The 19,902-nt window shown below is 42.0% G+C and overlaps 1 protein-coding gene and 1 pseudogene across 1 annotated transcript in view; one reads left to right on the top strand and one right to left on the bottom strand.

Annotated features, from left to right (window-relative positions):
* tex2l (testis expressed 2, like) overlaps positions 1 to 19,902 on the top strand; it is a 39,856-nt gene that overhangs the window by 6,599 nt on the left and 13,355 nt on the right. Inside the window, exons 2-3 of the mRNA XM_037277540.1 lie at positions 10,679 to 10,708; positions 19,049 to 19,139. The gene's annotated coding sequence lies outside the window, so the exon portion shown is untranslated. The remainder of the gene's footprint in view (positions 1 to 10,678; positions 10,709 to 19,048; positions 19,140 to 19,902) is intronic.
* Positions 1,502 to 15,946, bottom strand: LOC119137963 (annotated as a pseudogene).

Genomic DNA, 19,902 nt, shown 5'->3' with positions numbered 1-19,902 from the left:
GCGGCAGGATTGAAGGATTAAAGGTTTTTGAAGTTTGCTTCCACTTGTGAGCTAAGTTGGAAGCTATGCCGTCGCCTTCGTATAAAACGTCGAGCCAGTGACTCACGCCCTTCCATTACTGTCAGATACATGTTGTCATGCGTGTTTGCCAACAGTCCCATAATGATGAGAGAATTGTTTCAAGCTGTATCTTATCCCAAATATTCGGCTTCCAGTGGTTTATCCTTCAATGAGATGATTTTTGTGTGTGAGCCGGAATGCTAGCAGAAGCAACGCAATTTAGAAAATGGAAAGCCAGCAAGATTATGGCTTAAGTGAAGGGGTGGGCAAACTTGTGTGCTCAAGGGCAACGTTTCATTTTTATAGGCCAGGTCTTTCATAACGGGTAACTGAGGTTTAGAATTTTTTTTTATTTTTTAAATAATTTAGTGTATAAATAAAATAAATTCAAGTAATTCAATTTAAATAAATAAATAACAATAAATTAGAATTAATTCACGGAATATTTTTAAATATTACTAAAGGTGTAGCACCTTGAGATCCAAGTGACCCGGCTTATGTTTTTCCAGATAGGGCAGTACTAAAGTATATTTTTTCTGTCCCAATGATAATGATGAATAACCATAATCCGCTGTCTGTGTATAGTTAGGATTTATTCAACCTCAAGTGTGATGGATACCGTGCATCCTCACTGTTGCATGGAGACACACACGGACCAGCGGAATTTCAGCGTAGCATCAACAAAGCTATTAGGACCCAAGCCAGGTCTTTATGGTAGAAAGGGCTTGCAGCTCAAGCGTCTTGTTTACATATCGATATAGTTAGGCCTCACTAACATCAGTCCGATGATGAATGAGGGATTTGCTGCCACACTTTGAGAGCCGCTGATGTAAATTATGAAGGTAGGCCGATAATATTCCAATCAAACAAAAACATAAATCCCCGGGTGTGGTTTAGACTCCGTATCGATCGCACATAAATTAAGCGTTAAATAATATTCTACAATTTTTTAATGGCGACCTACGCTTGACCCTTGAGCTAAATCAAAGTGACAGTGAGACATAGCACATATAAGCACAACCTCGCTGCCTATAAACAAAGCGGACACTTATTGATCCACGTTGTCTCCCGTGCAGAGGAAGTCCTGATGATGCAATCTTAATATGGAGGCTTTCCTATTTTTTGTTGAGGATCTAGATCACATTGTGTGTGGCTCACGAAACGCGACTCCATTAACTGAGTTGGGGGTTTTGCTCTGCACTATATGATGAGCAGACTCACAGGTCAAAAGGTCAAGAGAAGGGGGGGAGGGTTGAAGATGTCAAAGATCGCCAGGTCTCCAATCAGCCGGCTGAATTGATTGCTGAGACATCAGAAAGGCTAACCTCAAATTTATAATTGACCCTTTCCCTGCAAACTTGTGCAATATTTTCATTGGCAGATCAGGGGAGTCCAAGCAGGCAAGTTTAGAAAGTCACTAAGCTAAATAATACAAAACACATTTCAGAATAAAAACTTTAGTCAGAATTTCAGCAGAATTCCCTATACAAAAGTCTCAGGAAAAACATTTCAATAATATCTTGTCATCTTATAAATTAGGATCTCTGAAATAAACTGTACAGCTAAATGAGAGTACGGGTTGTGGATGTTCCGCAAGAAAAAATTCTAATTAGAGAGTTCTGCAACATAAATAACACTTTGCAAAGTGCTTGTTTGCTCCTCTTTCCGCTGCATCTTTCCGTGCTTTCATCTTGTAAAATTGTAAAGACAGTACAGGATATGGAGTTCCATGGGAAGGAAATATAAATGCCTCTTACTGCATATACAAGGTGTGTCAGAAAATTTCCAGGGCTTGTCCATTTTTTTTTTTAACCCTTTCTTAAAACCAACAGTGCCGTTTTGAGGAGCCAAAAATACAACTGGTTCATGAAGCAAAATTGAAGCTTCATTTTCCCATCGCTAGCTTTTATCATGAACACGTTGCCCCTTTGGTCGGGTGACAAAGAAGGTTTCTCCAGCATGGGAAGTTCTGTCTGGCCAGGAACTGTCAGATGCTCAGGGCATGGTAGTGAAGCACCCACAGGGGGGCGATATTGCTTTGCTTTTGTGACCCAAGTTCTGGAATTTTTCTGACACACCTCGCGCTATGTCGTAATCTGATCATAGCACTCGAGCTAATCTATAAAATTCTCACCACATAAAACCGAACATTTATTTAGCTTGATTGTTGCATTTTTTTAAAGCTAGTGAAATGATTGCAAGGACTGTTTAACACAGTAAAAAACTTTGGTAATGCACATTGTCTCTCGCCGCTGTCAACTTTCAAAAGCTTTGGTGTCAAGCTGTGTTGTCCCAGCCAAAGTTCTGACCCGTCATTTGATAGAATTTGAGGTTAAAAGGTCTGTAAAAGTCTCTGAGTCTGAGCAGGACTTGGGAGGGGATCTGCGGATGGGGTCTGCCCTTTGACTTCCCCAAGCAGCGTGGCCTGCTGCTCCCCTCCGGTTTCTTCAGGCAGGGAAATCCTTTGGTCTGGTTGAAGTAGAAATGCTTATCTGTCACCACACGCTTCAGTCCCAGGAAATCCTGAACGCGACCCATCTCCCCGGCGGGGTCCGTCACCAGACGCTCGCCGCTGACAAACAGGAAGCTGGAAAGCGGGAAGTAGCGCAGCCAGTTCTCCAAGTGCTTGGCGTAGATGCCAATCCGCACCGCGCTCCAAGAGGTGTCAATCAAACCCGTGGTGGCATTACGGAACGCCAAGTTCTTGAAGGAAGGGAGGCCCGGCGACTTGGACACGGTCTGCGTGTAGTCGGAAACGGCGCGGGTCACCGGGTCCCGCACCACCACGATCAGCTTGGTGTGGCGACTCATGGCGTAGACACGGCGAGGGGCTTCCTTTGTTATGAAGTAACTGGGGGTCTTCTCCATGGTGATCTGACCATCTAGTGTTCGGGGCATCAGATCCCTGAGAAGAAAGCGGGGGAAGAAAATCTTAAAACCCAAACTTCAGATGCCTTGTGGGCTTCTTGATTGTTGTGCTTGGCTATTAGTGGACTTAATGTGCGATTATGCCTGCGACAATGATGGAGTGGCCATATCAGCGCCGACTACGAACGGCTACTGTAGGAAACCACAAGATGACTCACTTCCTCGCATCCTGCTCTTAAACACACTCAACTAGAATGGCTGTCAAACCGCTGATTTTGTAGCCTCATTTGAATTCCCTGGAGTATTCCACAAAAGCTGTTGTCCGCTTTCTTATGAGTCACTCGTCAATTTTCTTTTTTTTTTCTTTTTAGAATAATTCCAGGACCCCACAGATGCAATCAAGAAAGTCTCCTCGATTTTATTAAACACCGCCAGTCATTTAACATTGGTGTTTATTTTTGCTTGTAGTTTACGGTGCTGAGCAAAAATCCTGCAAATTTCTTTTTGCTTTATTTAATGACATGAGAGGGACTCGATATTAAAAAAACAGCGCAGTTGTACATCACTGCAATAGACTTAGATGTAAAGAGGTAGCCTTGACTTTTATAGCTTGGGAACATACCTCCACCTTTTTGCTTCTGGAAGAGGAGTGGAATAATTAGCCCCATGTGGCACATTATATGCTAGCTTTCTGGAAATGGTATTATCTTTGTAAAAGCATTTTTTTTGATCAAGCTCATGAATTTGTGCAGGTGTTGCTCAGGAATAGAAAAAAAAAACACGCTTGTCAAGATTTGTGGTGCCAATGGTACCCGAGGTTATCCAAGGATAATCTCACCAAGCGCCACGTGTTCTCGTTAAATCTCGGCTATTGCTTTTGGCCCTCCGCTTATTATTGTTCTTGTCCGTTCTTGAGTTTTCAAGGTTTCGGTGTGTTGACATATTTCTTGATTCATCGCTCGTATAAGATGACGACTGGAGTTCAGAGGACGTATTACTTTTAAAAAAAGATGGGGCCGCCGTGCCAAAGCAGATTGGGAATGGAATGGTAAAAAAAAAAAAAGAAAAGTGACTGGGCTCATATATTTCATGCAGATTCTAGCGCAGCGGTAAAAAAATGGAATGTCGTAACCCCCATTGTGAGCAGCATCCTGCCAACTTCCCTCACGCAAAGGGAGACAAAAGGGGGGATTTTCGGTACATCTCCGAGACATCTGACAAGCGAGAGACATCGCGGTGGGGGAGCAGCGCCAGAGTTACACGTGAGAAAGCTCTCTCGGATTATTTCAGCAAAGTTCCTCCCTTTCTCTGGAGTGAGCAGATTTAGTTTGGGCTTTGCGGTTGGTTTCTAAGTGAAAGGCGTCTAGAGCTTTGATGGAGACGACTCTGTTATATCGGGGCGACACCAAACTTTTCGTAAGAGTTGTATTACATGGGCTGAAGCGAAACAAAGTCAGACGGGGGAGAAAAGTTCAAAACAATAAAGTAGCTTGTATGAAAATGGATGAGGGTGTATTTCAAAGAGCAATGGAGGCCAAAGTGTGAGTAGCAGCAGAAGCAGCCTCTCGCTCTGAGGCCGCTTAAGTGAAACTGTGGTTCACAGATTTATTTCAGGCACCGTGTGACGTGAGTGGTGTGTAGAATCTGGAGCCAAGGAACAGTTAGCAACACTTTTAGGGAGGAAACTCCAACTGAGGAACCTCTTTCTTCTTTTATTTTTTATTTTTTTATTTATTTATTTTTCCGCTGTTGTAGTAAATTCACTCATTTAATTATGCTGCCTCATCCTCGGGTAACGTTGACACTTTTTCCATTGGACCTCTTCAAGCCTGTATGTGTGATACAAAGAAACAAATATTTTCAATTTTTTTTTTTTTTTAAATTAAATGGCCATTTCATTTTACGCAATGTTAAATGAACCAGGAAGTATCTTGCTAACTAATATGGATGTGGATAAATATTAATAATATGAACTCCCACTTTAGTTAGTAAATAGGACTGATAAAGTTCTGAAAAAAAACATGGATAATCTCAAAAAAATTGCTTGTATTGTATTTCACAGTTTAGCCAAGAGTAGAAAATCCTGAAATTGATCACCGCAAGCTTGTGTCTCCCAGCAAACATCCATGTTGCCTTTCTGGAAAGAAAACCTTCCACAGTTGACTGACCTCAAGTAGATCTGAAAGCAACCACTGGGCCCGCAATCACGAAAGAAGCCCACACAGCGATGGAGCTTTTGAAGAATGTCGGGTGGCGGTTAGCAACAAATCCACGATAGAGGCCGAGCAAAGAGACAGTGGCAGCAAAGAAAACACAAGTCACTCACTAGACTGGAACGACACTTTATCTTGGAAAGACTTTTTTTTTTTCTGTCAACAAGGGAGGTTAGGTTGTGATGTTTTTTATGGTAGGACAACTAAGCAAAGACTAATTAACCAATTTCCCTTAAATTTAGGGATCCAGGAAGCGACATTTCCTTTTGTGTTAACATATGGCAGATTATCTGGCCGTACACATGTGTACAAGTCTTGTGTGGTCTTGAGCTTTATTAGGGCCCATTTACAAGGCAGCCGGTTTGCAGGTTGCTGTTTACGACTTGAATATGAACACATGTGAGCGAGGTATGCTATAGCTAGCGCTAACCTCAAATTCATTCGAAAAAGATACTTCCAGGAGAAAAATTGTCTGTTTCTTAATTGCATCGGATCTAACGGATGAGGCTTTTTTTTTTTTCTTTTCATTATTTCCTATTTGGAAAATAACAGACATCCTAGAACAGATTGTGGTCAAAATGCGTGGTTCCGCTTTGCATGTATATAAAGACACTGGTTTTCTTGCCCGCCTTTGCTTTGTTTCCATCTTCAGGGCACACACGTTTTCATTATGTTTGTACGCAACACACTGGCACATAACCACACACAACTATCCTCACATGCGGATCCACATCTGGGAGCAATGAAAGTCCAGCCCCGCACCAGATGAGAGTGTTTGTGCGAGCTATTTAGGGGAGATGAAGGAAGTGTTTCTGACTTAGGAAGTTTTTCTCCGCTCCTGACGTTCAGTACCCCGAAAGCCGTGATCCGCGGCGACACAGACAGATCTCCGGACCCTCTTTATCCCCCCCCACCCTTCACCCAATGAGAAAATGGACTCCTCCAGCCTAAATTTCAGAGTCAGATGGTAGTGATTCACGAGGCCAAGCCACAGGGTATAATCACTGAGGATCATTTAATGCAAGTTGTCATCATGTGCACTTTTCTTCCCTACACGCTCATACACGCTTGCCCTCTTTCCTCTTCTACACAACCCGTTCTGTTTTGTTCCAATGGAATCTACTGGATTAACGCAAAAAAATATTAACATCCTCAACCACTTAAGCGCGCTTCAAAGATGTGGACGGAGGGAGACGTTTGTCATTACTGAGAGCAAATAAAAGCCTCTGTGGGTCGATTGGAAGCCGGCAAAAACTGTAATCAACTCCATGGAAAATGAGGGCATTTTGTTGCGTTTTCAACCAAAGAACTTTAATATCTCCTTTCAGTAGACCACAATTTGATTTGGTGTTTTTTTCTGACTGCGTCATTATGGTTCTTAAGATCACTCATCTTGCAGGGGGAACTTAAAAAACTGTGCACGTGTGCGGTACACAATTCCGCACACCTAAGGTTACTATTGGCAGACGCTTCTGTGTAGTGAAAAGTCTTTTTTTTTTCTCGCCATAGAGGTTTTGCATCTCTGGGGTAGGTCGGTTGGAAAAGCGTGGAAAAATGTGTGTAGCTGAGGGGAAAACCAGACCAGTACAAGGACTGAAAGCCACAAGTTAGTGAGCACTGGTCACTCAGGGTCCTTAGAAACCACAGTGACCTGAAAAAGGCAGGAAGCTGCCCTTTGTACTTGAATGTTTGATTGAGCTGTAAATAGTCACATAAGTCAAGCAGATAACGTGATTTTTGTCGGTATGCTAACAAGGGAATGAAATGATGACAGCGGTGTCAAAACAAAAAATACCGCAAAACTTGGAGCGTACACAGGCCGGTAGTTGACGACATTGTTCAGGAAAGAAAAAGTATTTTGCACCGTCAGAATTGTTTTCGCTCTTCACCCCCCCCCCCCCACCCCCCACCCCCCCTTTCACCTGTTTCATATTACCTCTCCCGATGTATTTAGGCCGCTATGATGGCTCGTCTCTGTGCCAGCTCGCTTGTTCCTCTTTGGTGCATTCCTGCTGACTTTGTCCGTTTCCTGTTCTTGCTTGCGTAATTGCTTGCCGCGTTGAACATTTCTAGCTTTGTTAGGGCAACATTGTCTGTCTGGATTGTCCATTTAGATTACGCTTTTTGTCGCTTATTGAACATGTGGCGAGCGTTTAATTACATTATAGTTTATGTACTTCGGCAATCAGCGTGCATACGTGTCGCCGCTGATTGCTCGCTTTATCGAATGGGAAAATCTGCAGCCGTGTTCTCGCCGGGCCCACATGTGGACCACTTTATCTCGACGCTACTCCACCCAGCCTTCAGTCCGCTCTCCTAAACACAGGATGGACCCGCTGAAGATGGGGCGGAGAGATGAGCAAATTACAGATTGGCGTTACTTCCCGACCCCAGTGATGTCATAGTGTCCTTACCACAGTACCATAATTGGGCTGTTAAAATGGAAATATGCGGCTGCGATATCCCTGTGGATGAGCACTGTGGAACATACACAAATGACATATTTCATCCATTAAGAAAAGTTGTTTCTTTTTTTTCCCAACGGGTGTGGTTTTTAGCCTTTATTTCATACTACAGCTTTTGTGTCACCAAGGCATGTTCGTCTCTTCCAGTAAACATAATTAGTGCGTGTTTTCCGGGAGAGGCTCAAACTCGCAACGGCGCAGCCTTATAAGGATCTTGTGCGGACTATTTGCACCCCTTGAGCATTTTAAAAGTGCCATCGTGTACTTAATAGCGATGAGACTTTGGATTTAGTAGCATGTTTGTTTACATACAGTTTGTCCTCATTAGAGTAGCGGGTGAGCTTAAGGCTATCCCAGGCAACAACAGAATCATAAAAATAAAAAAACTCCAATAAAACATGTCCTGTAAATGTGCATACGCACAGGAGACCGGTACACAGCCTCAGACAAAGTTTAATCGACTCAACGTGAAATTGGCTGGCAACTCCCCAGGAGCCGGCCAATAAGAGCGCTCGATACTGTCTGATCCTGACAAAGTCACTTCCGAGCAGTTTCCGCCTGTTGCTCCCTGCGGTTTTTCAGGTTCATTGTTCACAGCTTCTTTGAAAGGAAAATAAAAGCCAGATTGTCAGACTGGAAATAGCGTTTCACTCAATTGCTATTCGTATACCGTCGAGCAGTCTTTTTACACTATGTTCCCTTTTTGGGCTACTGTAAATATTTCTTGTTACGTTCTGCTGGATTTGAAGTGTGTCTTGTTTCGTGGTTACCAGAGCAAATTAGGGTCCAAGATATTTGACACCGCTTTTTTTCCACACTAGTGCTCAACTTCTAAATAGTCGCTTGTACCGATACCAGGTACCGATACCACTACTACTTTTGATAGAGAAACAAAAATGATAGATCAATAAAAAAATACATATACATACTAATGTCGCATTTTCCTTAAAATTGCATGCAATTAATATCATTTTTCTATTTTGTGTTTCTGTTTACACATCTTTACCGAAATTGAATATTAATGGGAATTTTCCCATGAAATTGTCTATTTGGACTGAAGTGAGGCAGTAAGTGGTTCTGGTTGTTTCCACCCTCTATGTCTTGTCCTGCTTGTCCCGACCGACTGTTGAGCTCAGGCTGTCTTCCCGGAATAATTAATCTCATTTCCCCGCATAACGAGGGCCAGCATCGCTGACAGTTAGCTGATTCTTCACTGTGTGTTTACGTCAGAGGAGACAGGACGTACTCAGGAAGAGTTCTACCACCGACAGATACAGCGGTGGTGTTTTTTTATTGCTTTCAGGATGAGGACTGGTTTTCATGCTGAGCAAAATCAACCCGCTCCTTCTTCTCAACTTTTCTTTCTATGGTCGTCAGACATTAAACAGAGGTGGACACCACTGACAGCTACACACAATCAATAATTACCTGCCCTTCCAGACACACTAAACCGGGTGGAGGCAATTTGGAAGCATTTTTGTGTGCATTTTTCAAGTGTTTTGAGTCTTTTACCTACAATGGTAATTATAATGGAAGTGGAGTGTGAAAAAATAACCTTTCAAAAACAATGTTGTTGCTCAGGCTTGATCCTGTTACCGCATAGTAATTAAAATTGGGAGGATTGCCTTCCTTCACCATGTACTTAAAATGAATTATAGCTGTGAACTTATAATTAAAGTTTTCTGGCTCATTGTCATATTTTTTGTTTGCAAACTAACGTCAGATTAAAACCACAAGCAGCCATAATTAAGTCGTCACACTTTTATTGTATATGAATCCTGCAATGTTGCAGATTGCGAAATGTGATTCAAAGCTGGTGAGGAGTTTAAACAATATTTTGCATAAAAGTGTCACCTTTCAGGGAAGCAGGAATGATATTTGTTTTTGTTTAGGTTTCATGTCAAGATGATGTTTTTCTTGCAAAGATGCAAAGGCCATGCATGGAATTTAAATTCTGACTCCATTTTGAATGGCACAGTCAGAGCAAGATTAAGTTAAAGTTAAGTTAAAGAAAAAGAATTAGCTCAAGAATTACGATCGTCCTTTAAAAATAACAAGTACACATTTCATCCTTTTATAAAAAAAAAAAAAGAGGTAATTTATTTTAGTGTGCGGTTCTTGATCGTAAATCACCAGCTGCCAACATTAGCAATACAGTACAATACAAGCGCCATTGCGGTATTTGTTTAACGACATGTTTATTTTGTGGTGACGGCGGCTATTATTTCACGCTATCCGTCTTGACGAGCGCAAGTTCTCAATACGCAGTACTAAACCACCGCACGCCCCAGTAACAATAACCATATTGTTTGATTAATACCGCTATAACAGCGTCCATCAAAATTGAGCGTTATAACAGTTGAATGCTTGATGCGGTTTCTCTACATTGTGCAGGTGTTCCTAATTTTTGTGTCCGGCGAGTGCATTTCTTTCCACGCGTGTAGCGCTGATTGCTTGTGACATGCATCCTGCTAAAAATATTTCCTTTAAGCATTGATGCAGCTTAAAAAGCATTCCCCCCCCAACCCCCCATTCCATCTGCTGCACAAAGCCTTCTTTATTGCAGCATATACATTGCTCTTTTTTTCCACTTGTGAAAAAAAAAAAATGTGCACAAGGAGGAATTCACCCAAAGATTCCCTCGCGATCGCTCGAAAACTCACTGACAGGAAATAAAACCTGGGCATTCTTGGCTAAGTAGCGCATCCCGCTCCCTTCTGAATTACGCAACGTCGCTTCCCTTAAAGCCACGAGGCAAGAAATACGGGGGCAGAAGATGAGTCGATAAGCAGACAGATTTAGAGACGCTGACCTAACGAGAAAAAAAAAAGAACTCGGCCAATGGCTTTGAATTGCACAGTTTGAGTGGCCTCAATAAGCCGATAAATCCACTCGGGTGACACCCCGACCTTGAGGTGTAAATGTCAACGACGGAGAGGAGTAACAACCCCTTGTCAACATGATTGAATATTTCATGCATTTCCTCTGTAACGACGTGATAAAAGCAAAGAGGAGAAGGATCGATACGATTTGATCGATACGGCCAAATGACAAATATTTATCTGTTTACAGTGGCGAGAAGAAGAGTTGATGGAACTTCAGGTAAGAATCGTGTGAACGGGCCCGCACACACACGTCCACACAAAACGTTCACTCTCCATCAGGAAACCGCAGAATCACTTCCAGTCGATGGCAAATCCGAGGCTTTTCCACATATAAGCGTTTGTTCTAAAACAATTTGCCAAATGCTTCCTTTAAGGATGTCCATGTGTTTTAGTTGGTTCGCAGCTGAGCACGAGGGGCCAAGGCTCTCTCGTCGGAGCTCAAAGAAGCAGACAGCGCTTTGAAAGCGGAGAGTTTAAAAGTGATACTTTCCAGTTCGCTTTCATGATTTTCGATTGGCCTGGCACGCCACAACTCTTCAAATTGATATGGGAGTCGTACTTAGCGTGAGATTATGCTAAAGGAATCATAACACATGGACGTCATGTGTGTTGAAACAAAAGAGAGCAATGAGTTTGAGTGAAAGGATGAGAAAGACTTTGAACCGGCAATAAAGTGTCAAAGGTCTTTTTTTAATACCCTTCCCTTCATTTCCTTTCATTTCGCGGCTCTGTTTTCATTTCCTTTTCATTTCGTTCAAAAAAAAGGGGAAGGGGAAATGGAAAGAAAGGATGGCAATGGAAGTCAAAGATAGGCAACAAATCACCATGAATGGGCAGGAAGGAGGAAGGAAAAGAAGATGAGGGAGTAAAAGAAGGGACGAGAAAAGTAGACATCCATCAATCTGTTTTCTATGGCGCTTGTCTCATTAAGATTGAAGGTGAGCTGGGGTGACTTTGGCACTGCATAAAAAAAAAAAACTTTCACACTTAGGGACTATCAAGTAGTCAATCTACTCAAACTGGACACAAGTTAGCCACAATTAGCTTTCCCGTTTTTCTGGCAAATAAGAATTTGCAGATTTAATTATCCCCCAATTTAACAATATAAGTAAAACATAATCCCATTTTCCACTTTCCTAACAAGAAACCAAAACTTGCTTAATTAATAAGACTCCAAATGTCAAAACGGCATCGTTCTAATACAAATCCCATCATTGTGCGGTACAAGGTGAAGTTTCGGGGGGAGGGGGAGCGACTAATGCTCCAAAAGATCTCGTTTGACTGCGGCCGGGGGGCCTAATCCTTGTCATCCAAGCAACCCCCCCCTCCCCCTGCGTGTCCCTGAGCTGTCCGTGTTAATGCCTGACCTGTCATTACACGGGTCCAATTCGCACAGTGTTGACGTGTGCTGTCAGCGCATTAGAGAGCGAGCTAAAGCGGCCCTTTCGTCACGAGAGCGATGGCGACAAATAATGAGCTGTATAAACGAGTACAAGGGACGGGGCGGCCAGTTAGAGAGCCATAAAGGGAACATTTGAAAGGTCTTCTGACATGCAACCCGTTGTGGTGCTTTCAAGAGCTTAGTCACCCTAATAAAACCTTATCCGTAATTGCCAGCGTCTCATCTTAAGTGCTTATAAAACAGTTGACATACGTATAAAAATGACAAATTAGAGTTTCAAATCAATATTTGTGATAGACAGCGGTTTGATGATCACAATGGCAATTTTGTTGAGCCGAAACTTCCTCTGACCTCCAAGTCGACGTCAATCTGGCGCGGCGAAGGCGGACAATTTACGACGTCGACGGCTTTGGTATAAATCTGACTTTGGTGCTTCTCGAAAATTTTCTTAGCTGTGCGTCTGGCACGAAAATCTAAGAGGAAAATTTATAACATTACATGAGAGTTATAGACCGGCGGCATATTCCAGTCCATTAGCTGAAATTATCATGACTAAAGTAAAAAGTGTTTTTTTGTTAACCGTAGAATGAATCATTTTAATTTGAGATGGTGACTTCAAATTAATAGTCTGTGTTTCGATCCGAGGGTGTTGTTTTATTCAAATAATATAATTAGACCTCTGATACACTCACCATTGATCATAAAAATAAATCACTTGAGCCAAACGGACCATTGCGGCAAAGTAATAAGATGAGACATGCATGGCGGGAAGTCGCCATGGCGACCACATTCCCCATGGCATCCTGTATGTGCATACATCTTTTGTATGACGTACATTTATTAATGTCAGGTTCAATAATAAATTGAGCTATTTGTGAATTCTATTGATGGATTATAGAAGCATATCTCAACAACTCCTTTTATTTTGTATTGACGCATTCTGTATTATGAAATCACCCACCTTGACAAATAATAGCCATGAGAGTCCATTTACGAGTCCACAAATGAACTAGGCGCACTATTCAATGCTCTCATCAGAAATGCATTAGATGAGCACCTCCTGGCTTTTTATTGCATCACTGTTGGGAAACGCGCTACGAACCAAAACAAACCGAGCCTTGTGCACACACACACGCTTTCGTCGACTGCTCCATCTGAGCCTCACCCTGACCTGATCATTACACGGCCGTATTGATCCGTCTTAGTGTTTTGTACGTTAGGCTTGTTCGTCCTTTTAAAAAAAAAATCCAAGCCCCTTTGTCCATTTCTGTATAAAATCGCTTCCGATTCAAAAAATTTTCCAAACTAAAATAATGACTATTATAGCGTTCACACCAGTTGACTGAAGAGCATCACTAAGCCCATCCTCCCTCTCGCCTTGGTGATGGAGGCCGCCCCCCCAGGGGGACCAACACAGACACTTTGGGAAGCAGCGTGTCAGCTCAATAAACAGCAATTTATTGGCAAGGGACTGAATACACCGCCGAGCTCTTAGCCGTGTCATATTGCCGAGAGTGTCACGCGTGATGCCGTGCAAAAAACATCATTGTGTTCAGTAATCATGCAGACCTATTTGCTCTATTCATGGAAAGCTGAATTTGAGAAGATGCCTCGGAATCAACCAAACAGACTAATGATAAAATAGTGTTCTCCATGCCAGATGATACTTTTTATTTTTTACTGCATGTGTGCTTTATGGACCTATCAGACCAACCCTTGGCTAAACTGTATTTCACTGTACTCAAATAGAAACTAAATCCCTGTAAAAATCCTCCCTCATTTCTCACTCAAGATAAAGAAAATCTCCTCATCCACATTCTAATGTTATTTTTTTGCATAATAGTATGACCCCCATATGTTTTATGTAACTATTAAATTCTGATATGAAATTAAAATCAAATTAGGCTGTCCTATGGCTCCCTCGAGGTAACATCTACACGAGGATTTAATTATCGGTCTCCAGGGTAACTGTATGCACATTTTCACATGTCCCAAATATGTAAGTATTTTATAATAGTGCAGTAGTCGTGTTTTTTTTTTTTTACAGCATTGCTTTTTATGGACTAGTGACAAGACATTGCATCACTAAAGGTACACTGATCTACACAAGTCAGCTATTTTTTGGCTAACGGTCAAGAAATACACGACCACTAGGTTTCGCAATGTGTCCTGTGCAGTGAAGTTAAACTTCACTGGTGTGCTTTTAGTTGGTCACAGATTCAAACGCACGTCAAAGCGTTATTGTCGGGCCACAATACGAGTCATGTCTGCATTTAAGTGAGTCAGAAACAAATGAGTCAGAAGACCTTTAAAAACAAAGATTCTTAGTGTGATACAAGAACCACTAGTGTTACATAGGCTCCCTCTAGTGGTATGTAAAAGGATCGCTACCTAACTACAGTTCAGTTGTATTTAACTTTTGTATTATGTAAATTTGCATTAAGAACTGTTTAAAAGTATTTAGATGCATTTTTTTAATTTACCTTCTGTCTGCAATATATTTGAATTAAATCATGAAGTATAACCGCCCATATTTAAGTGTAGCTTTAATATTCAGACTGTGTATACATTAAATAAGCATTTCATGCATAAATTGATTTTTGATGAACACATGGGCCTTCTACACTACTGTATTATAATGTTGATGATAGTGGTATTTGGAGAGCAAACATTGGCATAGGCGGTTCAAATGCATGTAGAAGAGTGAGGGAGAGAAAGAGAGATAGCTCGAGCGCTTTATTATGCCGTGAGGGAAAGATCAAATAAATGAAGACAGCAGCAGATGTATTCAAACAGATCTGAACTAACAAAGGAAAAACAAATACAAAGAGTAGCACTCAGGAAGTGTTGACTCTTGTCTAAAGCAAAAAAAAATCGAAATGATTGTAAATTGATATCGATATTCAATTGGTCAAAAACGTGTAATGTGTTTTTCCCCAAATGCAATATGTAATTTTGAATTTTGTAAAATGATCTCTAGATTCTTTATGCAACATATGAGTATAAAATTTCTACTTTGTTCAGTCGCATCCTACTTTATTTGATTCAAATTCAGTTTGCGTCGTTTCTACTCCATTCCGATTTCATTTCTGCCGGTTGCTATATGATCTAAATCCGGATCTTACCTGTACCAGTCCAGCCCTTTATCATAGAAGCGGTCAAAGAAGTGAGGCTCGGCTCCGACTGCCCTCACGTCCGGATGGATGCGCAAGCACTCCAGAAGAGCCCTCGTTCCTCCCTTCTTCACCCCGATGATGATAGCCTGAGGAAACGTTTTGCTCCCAAAGTTATTCGCGATGGAGATCGTGTTGTTAATTGCGCCGTATGGAACGTCCGATAGTTGGTCCCGTGCAAATGACGCTTGCTTCGGCGATGCCACTTGTGCGTGGTTGTGGACATTTTTGTCCTTGAGGTGGTGAGTCTGTTGGTCATAAACGGGTCTGGGCAAGGACTCGCAGAATCCGTTAAGGCAATAAAAGAGATAAACAAAAAGGATGATCATGGTCAAGAAGACTGACAGCTTGGACTGCACCTTGAGGTGTCCCAAATTGAACGCAGCTCTCCATTTACTACATCCCATGAGTCTTCATAGTTATGTTTTTGTTTTTAAAAGGCACGTTTTGAAAGACGAAAGAAGAAAAGATCTCCTCGGAGCTGGAACAAGTGGTGCCAAAGTTGCGCGCCGTGCGTCAAAACGCGCCCCATGTTCTGTCTGCGCTTCCTCTCAGGAACGATCACCCCCCCAAGACGACCCGAGTCCCCCACTGGGAGGATTTTGAAAGTCTTGAGTGTCCAACACGAATCCTCTTGTGCTGGTTTAGTGTCTCTGAGGGGAAGCGCTCATCTGCTCATCCCGAGTAGCTGCCATTTCCACGCCCTCGCCATCAAAACGCACGCCCCTCTATCGTCAGTCGCCAAAATAATTAGCTGACGCCTCCTTTGCCGTGTTTTGCAAGCATTTCAACAAAAATGTAGTTAGCAATATAAAAGAAAATAATGTTGATCTTCTTGTCACATGGACATTTTAGTCCGATTTATGTGACTTCTTAGTGGCCACCTGCTCTGTTTGAGCCCCCCTCTGACCACACGCTCCCATGGAAACACCCGTGACTCAGTTAACCTTTGCACTCTTGCCATTCTGGGACAGACAGGTGCCGTCACTTCTAGCTCATTTCTCACTATTTCTGTGCGAGCGTGCAACCTGCAGTGATCCCAACCACCCATCAGCTTTCAGTGGAAGATTATTTGGAAAATGAATTGTCATGTTTTTTGATTTTGAAATTAGAATAACCACCACCCAATTTTTTTTTTTTTGATTAAGATCAAATTGAAGCTTTCCTAAAATTAGAAATCTACTAAAAAGTTTTTACCAACCCGAGACAGATCCATCAGTGGCATTTCTGCTGCTAATTGGCACTGTAGCAAAACACACTATTTGTGTTTCAGGATAGATCCGATATTATTGGCACCTTCAAGAACACGTGAGGCGCAACACGACAGTACATCCATACGGATGACACACCCGGAGGGGGCGTAGGCAGTCTCAATCGACCCCAGCCTCCTCCAACCTGGCAGTATGTCAATTTCCAGGAGTCCCTAAACGGAGGCGACATCATTTATCCGTCTGTAGTCACCACGCATTGATCAGATGCAATGTCGGAAAAACAACTGTCACTTTTTTGTTCTATAATGAACTTTCTTGACTTTATTTTTTCGTCGGACGCGGCTGTTTGTAGAACTAGGATACAAATTTGAACAAATATCTCATTTGCATTTTAAGCACAGCGTTATACATTTCGTGCGTTTTGAAACAGAAGTATACTTTCGATTGAAATTTGCTTGGTTATCCAAGCCCGAACCCGCTTGACAAAATTCACTTAAGCTCTTTATTTGATCTGACTTTGGCAGCTAGCATTAGCTAATGACTGCTAATGCACAACTTCTGTCTCCACTTAGTCGAGTAAAAAAGAACTTGGGTTGATGTTTTGTCAGCTGTCCATTGAAAAGCAAGGCCTCACTTGCACAATGCAATGCAAAGAATCTTTTATGCACCTATTGCCATATTAAAAAAAAGTTTATTTAAAAAAAAAAGTGGATAGCCCTGATTGTGGCTTGTTAGAACACGCATGCAACTGAATACATTTGGTTATGTAACTTTCTTAGAAGCATTGGGATAGCTTGTCGCTAGTGTAGTACTCTCAAATGTTTGGCCACTTAAATAAGTTTAGCTTTTCCCTATTGTATAAAAAAAATGCTTTGTAAGTAACATGTCAAAATATGATCCACACAGGTAAATTTTTATGCTTAGTGGCATAAAATGTCAACTGCTACCACCCACATGCAAACATACTGTAAACAAGCATAAACAAACTTCCTCTGTGTTGAATACCTGTCCACCTGTCAGGTATGCATGCGGCTGTGGGAACGTCGACAGCTGTCCAAAGCTCAGCACGCACACTTGTGCTCTGTAATCCTCCCGAAATTCCCTTTGACGGCCAGCGCCGGCTGCTTCAAACACGTCGCCCGTCATTATCGGGCCTTTGAACGTCACAAAAAAAATATGTCATGAGATTAACTTGCGGCGTGTTATCAGATTAAATGTGGAGTGCATGTTTCGTGCGTGGAGTTGTGTACTTTTTGTCTTTTTGTCCACGCAGACTTTCACATTAAATCCATCAAGGAGTAGAATTGAGGAACTATGTTGAGGTGTGTTAAGAACCTTAATTAGCAAAAAAATAAAGTAGTGATTTTCTGCCATATTGTAACATCTTGTCAAGGAACTATGTTGAGTGGTTTCATTTGTTCCTGTTATTTGTAATAGCAGAGTGCCCAAACGGGTAGAGTCAGTTGCTTATTTTAATATTTTAATAATGGAAACAAAGCAAACTGTGTGGTAGAAACGGGGTTAAAAAAAAAAAAGTTGAGGCAGTCACTGAGGATACAATAAAGCAGATGTCCTACTGAAGAGCTGCACTTCAAATGGCCTGTTAGCTCACCTGCATGGAATGCACACACACACACACACACATGCACATTCACTTGTCCTGCACGCTTGTCACCGCAATCCCCCTACCATTATTATGAAAGGTCAGCATGGATTAGAGGATGAATGCTAGCTTTTTTATTATTATTACTTCATCAAAGTTCAGGTGGAGGGATAGATCCACCATTCTGTTTGGTAGTGAGCAGGATTTAACAAAAAAAAAATAGATTCACATTTTCTGTTAATTTAGCAAAATAAATACAGGTGGTATGTACATACGTCATATTTTCTTTTGTAACATCAAATTTCTTTTGCTGTCGGCAGAATTGGCCTTGAGGACGAAACAACAACACGTTTCTGTGGTATTTAACCGCGACGGCCGCATTTCACACTCGGCGTATCGTCGGAAAAAACAAACCTCTTAAGGTGGTAATTTGGGAACAATATACACAAAAGACGGACGGAGGGACGGACGGGAGAAGGTATTCTGTAAAGAGAAGCTGTGTGAAGGCCAGCTGCAAGGCCACACACTCTCCCGCCGTAACTGCAGGGCAGAGTTCTGTGGTGAGCCGGGTAAGTATAGGGCACGTCAACAGCGTGCATTACCGCGTGGGTGTGGCCTAAGAGCTCGCAACGTTTTAGCAAAAGAAAGCGTGACAAGCATGCCTGCACAGGACTGTCAAACTATTCCGTGGCAAAACCAAAATCATCTACCCATCTTTTTTTTTGCATTTGTAGTTTAATGATGGGGTCCCGTCAAATCTCCAATTTCATTAAAAAAAAAAAAGTTGACAAAAACATGTTTGCAAACTGGAAAGTGCATGCCAAAGCGACAGGTGGCGTGCAAGCCCTGACCACCACGAGGCCATTTTAGGGAATCAGGAGCATTTGCTGAAATGGAAACATGAACTGCGGTGATCTGAGATAAAAGGGGATCATACGTTTTATTTTAATTTATTTATGTGCGTTGCCTGGTTGTTTGGGAGAAAAAGGAAGAAGTGGAACAAATTAAGTTCAGATGGGCCACCGCAACAGGGTAGGCAAACCCTTAGGGATCAGACCTAAAGGGGGCCCCGAGAGTCAATAGCAATAAAAAAAACAATGGTACTGCTTTAACTCAGCTGCTTTTCGAAAAAAAAAAAATTCTAATGAGCTGTTGATTTGTGTCGAAGGAATGCTGACCAATCACACGCTTTCACTGTGAAAGGAGCCAGAGTATCTTCACGGAGGAGCAACACAGAGAGCAAAGTGACTTCATGTCAGGTGGGCCCCGTAGACACAACAAAAACACATTTGATCTCTTTACATCTGACATGTTTGTCGCGATAGGCCTTAAGTGATGCCTTTTTTTTTTTTTTTTTTTTGCTCATTGATGTCCCCAAAATATGCAGTTGGCTTTCCGGGAAGAACCTGACGCTTAATAAGGCCATATAATAAATCTGCCGGACCAAATCTGGCCCCGTAACCTTGCGTTTGACACCATCATTTTAAAGTTAAGAAAACATTTAGAAGGTACTGTAGATGATCTCCTGCATTTTTTGGCAAATTATCAAACATGTCTACATTGAATTAATAAGACCACCCTGTCCTGTCATGTATGGAGACACTCAGCCATTACATTATATGACTTCTCGATCCTGTGTGTTCTTGCACGTTGGCTCTCCTCCTCTGGCCTTCCATTTTCCTCTCTGCCAAACGCGAACCTTTCAACAAGAATCTTGGACGACATGCTACAGCTACTATGCGATTTACCGAGCCCAGTATAACCCTTCGATTCCATGATCTACAGTCGTGATGTCATTCATGCAATAAAGACCGCTCTATAATCGCTCCAGTCCATTCTCGCTGCTACCAAATCCTGCAGAGGAGCACGATATATCAGAAGCTCGGCAAAAGCTGTAAATATAAAGAGCGGGTAGACGGAGCCCAAGGCCAAGATAAAGACTGATGCTAGCGGTATAATTTTCTCAAAGTTAGACACAAAGTAGGCTAGGTGACGCCGTTCTTCGTTACTGAACTATTTAAG

Source organism: Syngnathus acus, chromosome 19 (genome assembly GCF_901709675.1).
Source record: "Syngnathus acus chromosome 19, fSynAcu1.2, whole genome shotgun sequence".
NCBI lineage: Eukaryota > Metazoa > Chordata > Actinopteri > Syngnathiformes > Syngnathidae > Syngnathus > Syngnathus acus.
The sequence above is the reverse complement of the archived record's forward strand: the minus strand, read 5'-3'. Positions and strand labels throughout refer to the sequence as shown.